The sequence below is a fragment of the Lepidochelys kempii genome, chromosome 22, assembly GCF_965140265.1.
Source record: "Lepidochelys kempii isolate rLepKem1 chromosome 22, rLepKem1.hap2, whole genome shotgun sequence".
NCBI classification, from domain to species: domain Eukaryota; kingdom Metazoa; phylum Chordata; order Testudines; family Cheloniidae; genus Lepidochelys; species Lepidochelys kempii.
This window is the reverse complement of record NC_133277.1, coordinates 12,024,720-12,037,155: the sequence shown is the minus strand read 5'-3', so window position 1 is coordinate 12,037,155 and position 12,436 is coordinate 12,024,720.

Below are 12,436 nucleotides of genomic sequence, written 5' to 3'. Positions count from 1 at the left end.
ACAATAACTAGGAGAATACCAAATACATACTAGGAGATAATCCCTGTCCTTAAGAGCTTACAGTCTAAATAAATAAGATAGGCAAAAAGAGGGGACGGAGGAGCACAGAGAGCAAGGAAATGACTTGCCCAAGGTTACACAGCAGCCCAGTGACAAAGCTGGGAACAAAAGCCAGACCCCAACTCCCAGTTCAGTGCTCTAACCATGGGCCACACTGCTTGTTAGAGAATTTTTTTATGCCTTTCGTTCTGGATTGGACTACATCATATTCCAAAGTAGCTAGATGAAATTCTCTGGCCTGTGTTATACAGAGGAACACATTAGATGATGTAAAGGTCCCTTCTGGAATTTAAAAAAAAAAAATCGATGAAGAAATTAACATCCCTTGTGGCAAAGTTGGGTCCATAGCAAAACACCTGCCTGGTTTCTTGTTAGCTCATCCACCTGTCTCCTCAGCAGCCCAGTAAGCTGGCAATCAGTACTCCCAGGCTCCCCTTCAGCCACCTGGCAGGCTACTGAGGAACTAGGACCAGACTAGCTGCCATGGAGCTGGGAGCCCTGGAAAACCTGGCAGCTGTGGAATGAAATTGACCTAGTTCTCACTGACTAGCAGCTATGAAACTGACCAGACTGTTGTTGACTTAACTACTAGGTGGAGCATATTTTGTTTTGGAAACACCATATTTCGATGTTTCCAAAACCCAATGTTATGGGATTATAGTTCTGTGAACATTTTTGAGTTTTTGGCTTTTCGTCCCTATTCAGGATGAAAAATATTTCCACAAACTCGAAAATCTTCTTGGAACTTAAATTCGGTTTCTCAGCCCGCGGCAATTAGACATGCTCAGACTCCACGGATTATCAGATACCCACTCCGCATCTCTTCTTCATGGTCAAGCAGCTGAAACCTGATTAACTCCAAACCCAGAGGTGCTCTGAGGCAACCGTGTCACTGTATAATCAAGGCCCCCAACAGAAGGCATGGACTACAAAAACAGTGGCCTACAACTGCACGTGGGATTACGCTGGTGGCACTACATACATGCTAAGTATTATGTTTCCCCTTATGCAACAGTGGCAGAATTCATTACCTCCCCACTGCCCTACCCCAAATACAAACATTAAAATTATAAAGTAGAAGGGATGCACTGAAACTAGGCCACGTACCTTTAACTAGCAACATGTGAAGAAGGCCAGTGCAACAATCAGATTAATTTTTAAGATTCTGCTGTATATCCACAGGCTACAATTCCCTCCCTGTTTTATAATTAAACATACTTCTTTAAAGCACTGGATTTTGCTGATGCTGAGGCTTATATGTCATGGCTTTAGGGAATTACAAGTCATGGTTTTTTCTTCATCTTGTTATCCCCCAGATCCTAGGCATTTGTTCTCTCCACCAGAACACAGTTTTATTTTGCTGTGTTAATTCCCACACGCTCTCAGACAACATCCTTTTCATAAGTCGCATATTAACTGATGCTTAGAATAGACTGGAGGTTGATCCAAAACATAATAATGGCTTTGGGCTCCACCTCAAACTCCCTTTATGTCTTACCTCTCTCCTGCCCTGCAGAGCAGTATTTAAAATATTGCTATAATGTACAATACAACATGCTAATAAAGGATGCCCTCTTTCCAATTCCAAGTTCATCATAGGAGTTCCAGCACAGCCAAAAAAGGGAAGGGGACCCCAGAAAATCGCTCTAGGGGTCGGGGGAGATTTAGGGCGATCTTTGAAAGAGTGGAGACATTTGATGGTAAAGGAAAGTTGGAGTTTTTCTTCACGTTAGGGCATGAATGTGTATAATTAGGGTATACAAGCGTTAATTGTTAAATAACTGCCTGTTAAGTACCCTGCCATTGCTAGGGCCCTACCAAATTCACAGCCATGCAAAATGTGTCATGGACCCTGAAATCTGGCCTTTTTTGTGTTTACTTTGTACTCTACAGCTTTCACGTAGGAGATCAGAGTTTCTCAATTTGGGGGTCCTGACCCAAAAGGAAGTTGCAGGGGGGTCATAAGGTTATTTTAGGGGGGTCGCGGCATTGCCACCCTTACTTCTGCGCTGTCTTCAGAGCTGGACGGCCAGAGAGCGGTGGCTGTTGGCCGGGTGCCCAGCTCCGAAGGCAGCGCCCGGCAGCAGCAGCGCAGAAGTAAGGGTAGCAGTATCGCAACCCCCCCCTACAATAACCTTGTCGTCCCCCCAGCTCCTTTTTGGGTCAAGACCCCTACAATTACACCACCTTGAAATTTCAGATTTAAATAGCTGAAATCCTGAAATTTACGATTTTTAAATGGGATGACCATGAAATTGATCAAAATGGACCATGAATTTGGTAGGGCCCTAGTCATTGCACTAGCTTCAACACACATGGACTAACAAACAATGCCAGTTTCAATGTAATCTGCCACTTGATCGGCAGCCCACTTGATCCAAAGCCCATTGAAATAAATGGAAATCTTTCCACTTATCTCAGTGGATGTTGGATGAGTTCTTACTGCATGGCTGGCAAAATATAGAGACACGGTTGCTCAAGCCCATGAGTTATAGTGCATTATAAACTGAATGAGACAACAATGTGATGTGAAAAAGGCAAATGGCATTCGGGGGCGTATCAACAGGAGTCTCGCATGTACTGATCCCATTCTATCCAGCACTGGTGTGGCCTCAGCTGGAGTACTGTGTCCAGTTTTGAGCACTACACTTAAACGACGTTGTGAACAAACTGGAGGAATTCCAGAGGAGAGCAATACAAATGAGGCACAGTTTAGAAAATATGACGTATGAGGACAGGTTGAAAGAATTGGGTAAGTTTAGTCTAGAGAAGAGAAGGCTGAATGGGGACCTGATAACAGTCTTCAAATATGTGAAAGGTTGTCAAAAAGAGGATAATGATCAATTATTCTCCATGTTCACCGCGGACAGGACAAGAAGTGAATCAGCTTAGTCTGCAGCAAGGATGATTTAGGTTAGATACGAGGAAAAACTTTCTTTCTATAAGGATAATTAAACACTGGAACAGGTAACCAAGGGAGGTTGTGGAAATCCCCATCAGTGGAGGTTTTAAAGAACAGGGTAGACAAATTCTGTCAGGGATAGTCTGGGTACACTTAATCCTGCCTCAGCACAGGGGGATGGGCTAGGTGACTTTCTGAAGTTCCTTCCAGCCCAATATTTCTGAGTTTCTATGATTCCCATGCCCTTTGGGGATTCTTACAAAAAGGGGAATTACAGTATCGGAGCCTCATGGACATGATGATTATCTGTATTACAGTAACTCATAGGAGCCCCAGTCATGGACCCCACCGTACTAGATGCTTCACAAACTCAGATGACGGCACTCACAGCTACGGTGAGGGTCATGGTGGGACGTGTAAGTGAAGAGCCCGTGCAACTGCAGGAACTCTTCCATGCCACGTCCAACACCAGCAGACTTCACATGGAAAGGATTTCTACCCGGACTCATTCCACGTGAACCACCTCAGGAAGCAAAATCTCCTCCTGTCAATAGCTCCTACCCTTAAGAAAGACTTAGAATACCTTGAAGGCAGTGCGGACACATACGGCTCGCTGCCGTTATCGTTAGAACAGAAATTAAGCGACAAGAGATGCACAGCAGAGTAAAAGCAATCATGCCGTCATACACTGACCAACACAGGAGATTTATGTCCTGGAGGGACCCCACCCCACAAAGCTTCAGTTATGACACACAACTGCCCTCTCCCACATACTGATTCCCATCTTCTAATTACACTGACCCTAACAGAAGGACTTTCCAGACAAACCAGCAACGTTGCATCGTCACTAAAGAGCCAGCCCCTAGCTAGTGGCATCGACATTTTTTCTGAAAGCCCCAGCATGGCCAAACTGAGCTGGATTTTAATAGTTTCTCTATAAAACAACTTTGAAGGATTAGATGGAACGGGGAGGCAGAGTTTTTCATAACCTGGTCCACTTTTACTCATTGCCACCGTGATAGCTATTTAGGCACCAGTGTGAAACAAACCGGTTGCTCATCCAGAATTATCCATCAGAACAGTGATGGGTCAGTTGGCACAATTCAGACTAATCGGCGGGTGGGGGAGGCTGTGTCACCCCTGCAACCTTGGGTGCCTTATAATGCCTGGCTGTAGTAACTCCCACCTGGGCTTCTCCCAAACAGCCTTCCAGCATGCAAGCCACACCCTGCATGTCTGTGTGTAACTGCAGCCTGCCAGCTACACCCTGGCTTTCACCAGCCTGGGTTATACTGCAGGGTGACCCCAACTCACCCCCAATCCTGGATTTCCCCCAGCAATGTATGTCCTGTACTGCCCAGCCCTCTCCTGAACAGTACAAATATATTAAGTCTATTATTCCTTTAAGGGAACAATATGCCAGTCTCTTACCTTAAAGAGCTACCCAGACACTTCACTTTAAAAGCACTGAATTAGCTAAAACAATAAAACAAGTTGATTAACTTCAAAGAGAGAGATTTTAAGTGAGTAGAAGTAATGAGGGATAAACGGTCAGAAATGGTTACAAGAAAAATAAAGATAAAACACTTACTGGTATCCACTTAGGAAACTACCGTGGTTGCAAAGCAAACTTTCTCAACATATGCTCCAGCAGATTATTGACCACAATTTCAGGTCAGGACAGCCCCCACCCCCAAGTCGGTTATTTTCTTTTATCTTCTTAGGTGCAATGCCAGACACATACTGGGGGGTGGAGGGGGGAGTCATGCCTTGTGGTGTTTGTCCCTCCTTTTTATACTTTCAGGCCCCTTCTTGAAAAACATTTCCAGCTGAGAACGAGGAGCCAAATTGTCTATGTGGAAGGATGTTCCCTGCTAGGGTTTTTTCACCTGTTTGAACTTCCTTTGTTTTCCCTTCCTGCTTGATGACAATTAAGGAAAGCACAGATTCCTCTACCTGTTTGCCAACTTCTAGTTGGGCAGGCCTGTGGGGTTTGGAACATGAATTAGTAACATCACACAGGGAAATCGTATAACTACACATACAATGTTGCCACACGTATTTTATCAGGACAATACTGACCAGCAAATTATGAGTTTTCAAATGGTACCTTCCAAGGCATGCCTTGTACAAAAATTATTACAATGGTCTGTAGTGTGTGAACACAGGGGGTATATTCGGTCACTGTAGGGTGAGAATACAGGGGTGTATTCCATCACAACCCTCTCAACAGGAACTGAGGCACAGAGAGAGGAAGGGACTTGCTCAAGATCACACAGGAAGTCTGTAGTGAATTGAAGCCACATCTCCAGAGTCTCAGCCCAGCACCTCAGCCATTCAAGTATCCTCCCTCCTGGAGGAATCATGGAGATTTTCCCCAAAGAGAGAACCTCCAGCTCAGAGGAGAAGAATGCTAGCAGGGCAGAGTGGGGGAAGCTTGCCCTGCCAGCACCCATAGTGCATCTGTTCTGTGGCTTAACAGAGGATTTAGGTCTTCAAGTGTAATCAATCAAGCACCTTCCATCAGCACCAAATGAGCTTTTAAAATTATTATTATGGTATGTAGTTGCAATTTGTGTAACTGTATATTAACTTACACATTTAAATATGTAAATGGTCAGTTTAATTGCCATGCAATTGAATTCAAATGACATGAGCAATAACAGTGTTGAATTTATTAAATTTGGCTAAAATTGCAAGTTAGCAGCAAGATAATTAGCTCTCACTTGTTTACTGTGCTGACATTAAGTGGTGTTTAAGCTTATCTTTCATTAGCTTCTTCTTTAGCTGGCTAAAATGAATGCATATTAAGTATTTAATATGTTCTCTTAATGTCCGAGCAAAAATCTCCTTATGCATAATGTTATGGAAATTCAGGTCACTCGGGTGGCACTGAGATTAATCATGCTCACGTGTTTGCAAATTCTCTTTCATCAGTCCCGATATGCCAATTCAGTACCGCAAGGCATGTCCCACAAATATGGGAGTACTTAAGTAATAGCACTGAGCACACGGACTTTTCACCCATCTATTTGAAAGAGCTTTACAAAGGGCGGGTAAAGAAAGATTATTCTCCCCAGTTTACAGATGGGGAAATGGAGGCACAAAAACCCTGATTTTCAGAGGTGTTCAAGAGCAACATCTGCCATAGATGTCTGCTGGAATCGTCGCTCCTCAGCATCTCTGATAAATCAGGCGCTTTGGATGAAAGCTGGGCGCCGCTGAAACCAATGGCAAAATGGCCATCGACTTCAATAAACCCGAGGAGTCTAAAGCTGACCCGCCAAGGACTGTGACTTCCAATGATAGGCACGACGCTGAAAAAGTTGTACCTCGCCACCTTGGCTAAGAACGCACAGTGAATCGATAGCAGAACAAGGAGTAGAATCCAGATGTTACATCTGACCAGAGAAATCTCCGTCCAGCTGAGATTTTCCTACAGAACCCCTGTTTTTCTCGAGCAACACCCCAGCAGCCCTGAGTGTTTTAACCTGAAGCTTTGAAGAATTCAGAGCACATCTGCAGGTTTATTTTATAATACTGCTGCATGTGGCTAAAGCTCTCTTGCATCAAACGGGTCCGATGACCTTTAGAAAAATCTTTCCGCCTACTGGAGAAGCTATTACAAAACAGCAATTGATATTTATTGTGTGCTGGCCTACCATTTTCTCCATTCTAAAAAACAACATACAGATGGGTTGCATTGCAGCCGGATAGTAATTTGCTGCCTAGGCGACCGTCTAATAACCAGCAACCCCTTATTTACCATGCCCCGGTGTTGACCCTGTGTCTTTACGGCAGCCTGTCTTTGTTTGGCTTCAGTGTTGTTCATCCATCTCTGCAGCATGTGCCTGAACTTGGACGCTGGTTTGAAGATTAACTTGGAATCAATAGCAACGTCAAAGGCCAGGCAAAAGAAAAGATCAATCGGGATTACAGAAATTAAAGCCTTTGAAAAAAGCCAAACAAACAGGTGGGCTGTTCATGGGCAGCGTTAGCCACTCAGTTACAAGCAAGGTGTCTTTGGATTGATTAATCTCTTTGGCTTAATTCTGACTCCGGAGTCTATCTAGCCTGTCACCGGTCCTTATTTGGGTCCCTCATCCCCAAAGGGTCTGGCGTGTCACAATTTTAAATGTCTTTATCCTCACAGCACCCCTAGGGAAGTGCTATTATCCCTGTGTACGGATGGAGAGCTGAGGCACAAAGCAGCTTGGGGCTTGCCTAGATGAACAGAGATTGCGACGACAAGCTGGGGTGTAAATGCTCGGCGCCCTCGTGGGCTCTGCTGCCGTGCACCGATGCTCCTGTTTCGAAGCGGAGTAGATCAAAGTGCATTACAGAACGCTTCGCGCCCAGCAGCAGAATCCACAGTTAGCGTACGGCAGGCCGGTGCAAGGTACATTTACAGCCCAGCTTGCTGTGAACTAAGTGTTCATGTAGACAAGCCCCCAGTGGCTTGCCCAAATTCTCACAAGAAGTCTGTGACAGAGCAGGCAATTAACTCAGCTCGAGGCTGCTGCCCTAGCCGCTGGACCATCCACCCTTTCTAGCAACAGCTGCGCTGGCTTAACTGAGCCTTTGGAACACCTCTAGATTTTAGGAAAGCATGGATCTGGCTCTGAAAATTGTAGCTGGCTCCTATTGTGCTAATGGACTGAACCAAAGCCCTTGAACTACTGGGAAAGTTCCAAACCAAAACTTGGCAACATGGACCCATCTGCAGCTTGGCCGCTGCCTAAACCAAAGGAGGGACCACCTTATAATTAAGGTAGCCAACTAGACTTTGGAAGATGTGGGTACGATTCCTGCTTCTGCTACAGGCTTTCTATATGACCTTGGGAAAGTCATTGAACCTCCCTGTGACCCAGTTCTCCATCTGTACCATGAGGAGAACAGAACTCCCCTAACTCAGAGGGGTCCGGAGATGCTTCAAACACCAAATATCTCAGATACTATGGCGAGGAGCACTCTAGAAATGCTGTAAATGAACCAACAAACCTGTAGCCTGTTTTAGTCCCACACGTCTGTGTTCTGAATGACTCAGATAATTCACTCCTCACCTCGTTGTCATGGTGCTCTCTGCACTTGTGGTGTAAGCAGAAGCACGACAACCCTCACAAGCCATTCTGTCCTTGTAAGACAGCCAGTCCAGTGGTATGGGCTCAGAGAATCAACTGAATTTTCCCGGCGTGTGTCTGAACAGAACCAGGGCCTTCTGTTCCATGTAATGAAACCCAACCGAAGGTGGACTGGGGTCCAGAGGGCCCGATGGACAGAGACAGCCAACGCAGGTCCGACGGCAAGGGTCTTTCTCCCAGGGAATTGCAGCCTGTGTTGATTTTCAAGAGCTTGAGTTATACAACAAACAGAACAGCAAAAAGCCAGAGTGCAGGCCGTCCCTGCACTGCCCACACCCTCCTCACTTCATTCCTTCCATTGCCTGGCTGCAGAGGCCATTTTTACTGACTCTCCTGCTGTCGGACCTTACCTCCTGATGGTCTGTAGTATGGCCTAGAACACTTTTGGGGTGCCGGAGACATGGGTTGAACTCTCACCTCTGCAACTGGCTTGCTAGATTACCATAACCGTCCCTCTTTTGGCCTTAACTTCGGAATCTATTTTGCATTAGGAACAACTTTTCTTTGTTTACATAAGAAGTGAATCCCTCCTGTTTCCCTTCTTGTGTGTTTAAGAAAAACATGGTGTGCAGAACTGAAAAATATTCACAATGTCATCTCAGCCGAAAAGCTCCATTTATCACTGCTGCTTAACATGACTTCTCCGCACAGTATAAAAATATGCTTTGCGCACACTGCTTATTTTTTAAAATTCTTATTCTATTAACATCTTACCAAACTGCTTTGCATTTTATGTCCTGTCAAATGGTCTAATACACAGCCTGCCATATATCTTAGTTTAGAAGCCATGGCGTCTATTAAAAGTAATTACTTCTTCCTGTGCCTTTAAAATCCAGGGCAGCTCTGATTAAATTTACATTTAACAACATTTCCCCTTGGCTGGCCTGATGAAGGGGTGGCTACGAAAGCATCAGAACTTTGGAGAGGATTTTAAGTATATCAAAATAAAATAAAATAACCCTGATGGAAAAATCCTGCAGAATTCAATAGGGATGAAACAAAACAATAGAATTCAATAGGGATGATCTAATTGGGGATTGGTCCTGCTTTGAGCAGGGGGTTGAACTAGATGACCTCCTGAGGTCCCTTCCCACCTTGATATTCTATGATTCTATGCAACAGGGTTTGATAGACATTTAATAGGGTTCTATTAACATTATTCTAAAAACCTACAGAATTTAAACAGACAGTGAGGTCTTTTCTATAAAACGTGTGCAGTATTTTCAAGAGGACGAGGGTGGGGGTCTCATTCTCTATCAAAGAGACTGTCATCTTGTTTTGTGTTTGTACAGAGCTTAGCAGAATGGGATCTTGGTCCATGACTCAGGCTGCTAGGCGCTATGGGAATACAAATTAACACCAAACAGCAGCAGCAGGATGGCGTGACAATTTGCAGAATCTCCCTATGTGCAGCTTATGAAGGCTGGTTGGTTTTATGAAATTGCAGTATGATTGGATGCCTCAGTGTACATGGAATCCACCATCTGCTACCAGGGCTGCGTCACATCTCTTCCAGGCCAGGGACAGCACTGGGTTCTTAAACCTTGATGATTGCCCATGCAAACGGGAGTACCGTAGGACAATGGGCTGGCTGAAACGAGGGGAATCAGTTTTCTCCAACATCTTTGCAGGGGGCTAGGGTTGGAAGGAGTGGAATTTCCACACAAGCTGGATCTTAAAAAATAGAACCAAGGAGACTCAGGGGAGATACTCACAGAAGGAACAAAGGCACAGGTGGGTAAAGGGAGAACAGAAGAGCGCTGATTGCCGAGGTCAGAGAGACACTCCATGGTTCGGAGGAGAAGTCATGTGCAGGATGGAGACATTAAAAGACTTTGACTCGAGCCCAAAGGGTGCTCAAGAGTGGTGAGGAAACTGAGGCAGAGAAACGTGTGCAGGTGTTTTATTGTTTTGCCTGGATCCGTATATTTCTTGTGCTATCTAAAGTAAGGAGTGATTGGTTCCGGAACCTGTGGAAAGACCATGTGTTATGTGCTTCCACGAGCATGTGTCCTTGAAGGGGGTGAACTGAAAGCTGGAATACCCACTAGGTTGGAGCTCTGGGAAAGGGTGTGTTTAAGTTACTGGGAAGCCTGGAGGAGCCAGCACTAGTCAAAGACCTACACAGTAGCTCTCAGGAGGGATTACAAGACAGACGATCTGCACCCCGGGAGTGTGCCCAGAGACCCAAAACCAGAAGCAGTGCCTAGACTCTGCTCAGACATAGAACACTGAAAAGCACATGGGTCTAGCAGGGTGGGACCCAAACACAGAAGTCAGGTGAGTGTCCAGCAATGGGGCTTTACCAGGGCTTTGACCAAGAGTACATCTACACTGAAAACAAGACCCGGGGCAGCGAGTCTCAGAGCCTGCGTCAACTGACTTGGGCTCTCACTACGGGGCTAAAAAGAGCATGAGTAAGGGAGTATGGCTTGCAGGTCCACACTGCAAAACCCTCCACCGCCGTGAGTCTCCAAGCCCAGGTCAACTGCCTCAGACTCTCGGGACTTGCATTACAGGGATAAAATTAGCTGTGTAGAGAGCTCGAGCTCTGAAACCCAGGGAGGAGGTTGGGTCTCGGGAAAAAAATTTTCAGCTCTCAAGGCTTCCAAAATCCTCTGCCAGTTTGAAATGCCCATCTCCATCTCAGCGTGCGCTGGCGGGCCAACCGATGCCATGGCGAAAACTCGATTCCCAAGCCGCTCTGGCACCTGGGCACAAGCAGTGTGTGTACAGAGAAGATGACTCTTTATTCATAGAAAGATTTGGGTCCTGTCAAATGGACGCTGACCGGTCCATGTCATCCGCATGATCAAGGCCACGACTGGGTGTCACACGCAAGCCGATGTGCCCGTGTGATTGTCATAGCATCGGTTTCCCGGATTAAAATGTTGGCCCCGCCCATCTGTCCGTTGTCTTTTAATCGAGCACAACAGCAGGTGGATCAAAATACATAACTCACTCACTCACCTGGCATCGACCTGTTCAGGGGAAAGGGACTTTTCCATGTGGAACCACTTTAAATAGCCTGCTTTGAATAGGGTAAAAGGGATCTGGGGGAGCGGAGCAGACTCCATCCTCTGGTGTGCTGACGGCAACAAGGTTACACAAGTATGACTGAGAGCACAGCCTGGCTTAATAAGTACTAGGAGGGGAAAGGATCCCCACTTCCTAGGGTTTGAAGACCATCGAGGTGTAATCCATCAGGTCATATCTACCCTAAGAATTTGCCCCAGTAACAGCCAGCAATCAGCGTATCTGCTCCAGTGCAAACCCCTCGTGCAGACACAGTAAACTGCTACTGCCCATGATTTGCACCCATGATTTGCACCATGCTACTGCCCATGATTTGCATTTCACCCTGGTTTCACTCCACTGGTGCAAACAGTGGCTTTGCCTATCTACATAAGGGGGGGGTCGCATTAGCACAGCTACACCAGGACCCATTGCTGTAATCGAGGCAAATCCCTAGTGTAGACAAGGCCTTCAAGACAACGTGACGCATCACAGCAGAACCTAGAAATGGACTGCAAAGAGAGCCAACTGGATGTGGGAGCTGGAGATGCGTTCCAGTCCCTTGAGATACAGTGGGAAGATCCAGGGCTTACTGTATAGAACAAGGGCAAAAGAGAATCAAGCATTTGAAGAACAGAAGGGATGGTCTAGACTAGAGAATGAAGGAAGGTTGGAGAGTCTTGAGGGATCCTCAAGACTAGAGGAGAAGATTTCTTATTAGTTTCTGAGATGGTCTGGAGGCCCATGGAAAATTTCCGGGGCTGAAGCATAATAGACTAATCCTGGTCTGATTTACACCATTCAAGAGCATCGTACAGGGGTTGGGAATAAGGGCCAAACCTCAGCCAACTGCGTTGCATCTGGTCGAGATGTATGCTTCATTTTTTTATATGAATCAGGAGGGAAATGATATCGATTTTGCTTTGCCTCTTCTCCAGAGTGGGGCGTTTGCCAATTCATTGTCCATAAATTCAAGTTGTTGAGTTGTTTTGCAGGAAAAAATGCTCCCGAGAAATAGAATGAGCATCGCTGTGGATCCCAAATGTAGGGAGATGCATTTGGAAGAAAAAAATAATTCCGGTTGTAATTCAACTGCAGAGCGGGATACATAATAGCAAAAAACTGGATGGTATTCTAAATAAGCAACAACATTGTTTAATCACGGGGTGAGGAAAACAAACAGATATTGTAGCCTATAAATCCTGACAATCCAAAAGCTTCTCTGGAACTGAGGAATGATGCAGGAGACAGCTCTGCAGAGCTGTTTTGCAAATACCCATGCATAAAGTAGAGCCATCTTGCACAGGCAAGTGGATAA